We start from the raw sequence: 4,076 nt of genomic DNA, 5'->3' as shown, positions 1-4,076 counted from the left end.
CATCTGGCTTGTTTTTGAATTATTCATGTTGTGCAAAATTTTTATTTGCTGAAATGCATGCACTGAGTTTATGTTGGTGATCAGGGTGTAATTGTCATCTGTGGCCACCAGGAGGCAATGCAAAATGCAATTATATACAAAAGGCAATACACAATGAGGCAATGCACAATGATAGATATATAAAATATATATATATATATATATATACTATTGTCTACATATTTAAATTTATACTAAATTCATACATACTGCATACTGCAAAAATCTAGTAGTCTATTCTAAAACGTTCTTTCTCTTTCTTTCCAGTCATGGCTTTTACACTTTATTTTAATCTATTACTATTTGTCTGCAATGCCTGAAGAAAGGTGTCTGTTATCATTTCCATTCATCTAGCCTATATCAGCATTCATATCAATAAGATAATTATTTTTACATAGCAGTTGGTATGCGTGTTTACGTAAAATCGATAAGCAGACAGCAAAACAATCATCTTTGGATGTGGAAGGTGCAAAATAATTCATCCAGTCTATGTTTTTCTCGGCAGACCCTGTCTGACTGTGTGTATGTTTGTTAGACTAGACAGAATTGTTTTGGACAAGTGAAGGATGGTGCTTTTTCTTCGGCCCAGTCAGAGTGACCCAGATTGTTGTGTGTGTCTGTGACTTGACAGGTGCTGTGTGTCTCCTGCAGAGAGCTAACGAGAGAGAGCGAGACTGCGCTGTCTGAGGTGTGTGTGTGTGTGAGAGAGAGAGAGAGAGACAGACGGATACTGAGGGAACCTTCATTAGTCTGATCTGGCGTCTCTATAAGCTGATATAACTGTCAAATAAACTCTAGTCATGCAGCGCCGACTTATCGTCATAAAATATAGCCTGCATTGCAGAATTTTCTGGCGGAACATGCAATCGTTAAAGTGGTCATATGATGCGATTTAAAAATATTACAATAAAGACGATCTGTAATATCCGCGAAGACCATGTCTCAAATTTAAAGAGATATTCTTTATAAAAGTTAGGAGTCAACCACTCCTACCTAAAACTTCTTGTTCTAACACACCCCCACGTGTCTACGTCACGATGTGGGAAGATTTGCATAACGCCGCCCAAATGTTCACACAAAGAAAGAAGGCGTAACTTTTATTCTTGCTGTTGTTGCCATGTCGTGGAAAAGCTGAGCGTTTCGTTGTGAAAGCGAAACTATTTTCTTTGGCCTTCCAAAAGAGGACACATCTAGAAATCAGTGGTTAAGTTGAATTTACAACACTGTTCCAGAACAGTTCAGCCCAAATATTCAGATGTGTGCAGCACATTTTACAGAGGATGAGGACTGTTTCCTGTGAGAGTAGCTTACAATGCAGTGTCTGTTTCTATAAAGTGGGGCAATTCCTACTTTGCAAGGACAGTCTGGCGTTTCTGACTCAGCCTGTATTTATGTTTTCATGTAAAGGATTTGCCACTGATGATTCAAACGCCAGTTTTGAGCAGTGTAGATTAGCGCTTGTTTCTCCAATCACAACTGCAGACATGGTTTTATGTTTCCGTGGTGCGATACGCAATGCAACGCGTAAAAAGACCGTATAAATCGTTATAATCCGTAATTATGTCCCCATTGGGAAAATACATTGTTTGTAATGGGTTTTATTGTTTTTCTCTGAATGAAAGAGCTAATCGGTAAAGTCAGACGTGCTCTTAGGACTATGCATGCGCACTGGCTGGTCTTAGCCTTAAAAAAATAAGCTTTTTATAATGCTATTTGAGCAAAAGTAACATGACATTTATTGATTTCAAATAGGACATTTAATCGTAAGCTAAGTGAACAGTTTTGGAGAATTTGATGTTTCCACATTTATAGAGTTAAGAGTTGCAGTTTGACATGACTTGTCTTGAAAGGACTTTGGTAAAACTCTTGGATGTATTTTAAAGATTCTACGCCATGAACTTTAAATATTTTGCCTACTCTTGAAACTCCATTGTTTAGTTGATCCTGATAATTGCTCGTAGTCACAGTAAACAGTAAACACTTTGACTTCCTTTGTTTGTGAGGGGGTTTGGCGCCACGGTATCTTTGTTTCCAGGTAGAACATTAAAGAACGCAACACACACGTCTCCCAGAAATCCTGAACAATTTAACCAGTCCGATGAGGACTTTGACAATCCTGAAGTGTTTCCAGACATTTAGCCGGCGTGACGTCTGAGGCGGAAACGAATACGTTTATAATTATAACCATCTATTGCAACTTTGGTATTGCACGAATTGCATCTTTTCTTTTAATTTATTTTTTTCTTTTTTTTTTAAGGTTCATAAGGAATTGTGGGTAAAATAAAAAAAAATATATATATATATGCGACAGGAAAATTTAGGTGATTTGGAATGCATCAAGGGTGTTCATTAGGCTCCACAGTTTTTTGTTAATATGTTTCTTCCATGTGGTGTGGTTACAATCTCTATCAGCAGGGGCAACTACTAACCAGTCGAACCGTGGGCCTGATGCACTAATCCTGATTGTGCACGCTATTTAGGATGCATAATATGCAAATCTGGATGTGGAGAAATCCATTCTGCGTAGCTGGAGCATCAAACGCTAAATGAACGCGTAAAATCTTCTCATTAACTCCCTTAGATTCACTTCAAACAACAGATGAGCTCTAATTGTTTCAGTTCACAGCGGCTCTGGCCTTGTTTTGGCCCCTGCGGGCCCCTCGGAAGATCTGGCGGGCTGCAGGGAACCCCATCTGAGCTCATAGTGTGCGCAGTGTTTCTCAAAGCCCCCTTCTGCTGACCGTTCCCAACAATGAGCTCTTTCAGTACGGAGAGGAGCGTCAGAACCAAAGCCCTCATCAAATTAGCATAACGGCGCACACTTGTGCGGTGGCCCGGGCTTTCTGAGTGTGTTTATTGTGAACGGACGCATTCTTCTGTGGTGTAGCAGGTCAGAAATCAGGGCGCTGTGAGGAAGACCTGGCAACCGCCAGTTAGGGAGGTTGTGTTGTTTGGTTTTGTGAAACGGCGCGTTGAAAGCACAGCTTTTAGCTCCTGGCAGCCCGGTGGCAGGAAGACTAATCGTTCTGTGGCGTTTGATGTTTTGTTGTTCGTGTCTTGGGGTTTGTTTGCTGGTGACAGTGATTCAGAACTTCGAGCTGAGCCAAAGCAAAGGCAAAGCCGTGCAGAAGGGCTCCAACAATAGAGTCATGACTTCCTGAGACGTTTATTAAAAGCGGGAATTGAGCTGAACGTTCACGGTTTTTTATTGGCGGAGCAGGTGTGTTGCCAGAACAAAAGTCTCAGGAAAAGCATTTCGCAGCGGTTAGCGTTTCGACAGCTAAATACAATAAATGTAAATGAAATGCGTTTGGGATCGTTTAGGCAAAAATTTAAATTGTTATATACTCAACCTTATGTTGGTCCAAACCTGTAAACAACCTTTATTATTTATTATATATTTATTACTATTTTAATTATTTATTTATTTAACATTTTGGTTATTGTTGCATAAAGCATTGCAGATGACTCCACCCCTAAACAACATGTAAAAAAGAAAGTTCAAATGCGGTTCGTTGTCAGGTGAAAGCTTTAATAAGTGGACCGTTCTTAGCCAGAATAAGCAGCAGCGAAGGCCAGGTTTTTTGTCCAAACCTGACCACACAAAATTACACACTACATAAACTGTCTGTGGTAGTTTAGTCTGTGGGTTTCTCTTCATGTGAGTGCCACACAAACACACACACACACATAACCTCTCTCTCTCTGTCTGAAACTCTGGTGTGTGTTGTCGTCCCAGTTTGTGAAGAGCGAGACGAGAGAGGAAGACGCGGAGAGTCCTATCCTGTGTTTCTCAGCGCAGTGATGTATTGCCTCATCCATCAGCTTTGATCTCACTGCAGCCACAGGCCAAAACAGCTCCATCTCTCCCACACACACAAACAAACCCAGCTGAACCGGTGTGCTGTCAGAAGTTTTGCCTTAACTTTTGACATGTCTCTGTCTGTATTGTCTATTGTACATTTACATTTACTCATTTAGCAGACGCTTTTATCCAAAGCAACTTACAAATGAGGACAATGGAAGCAATCAGAATG

Source organism: Carassius gibelio, chromosome B25, assembly GCF_023724105.1.
Source record: "Carassius gibelio isolate Cgi1373 ecotype wild population from Czech Republic chromosome B25, carGib1.2-hapl.c, whole genome shotgun sequence".
In the NCBI taxonomy this organism is placed as follows: Eukaryota; Metazoa; Chordata; class Actinopteri; order Cypriniformes; family Cyprinidae; genus Carassius; species Carassius gibelio.
This window is presented reverse-complemented; position numbering follows the sequence as displayed.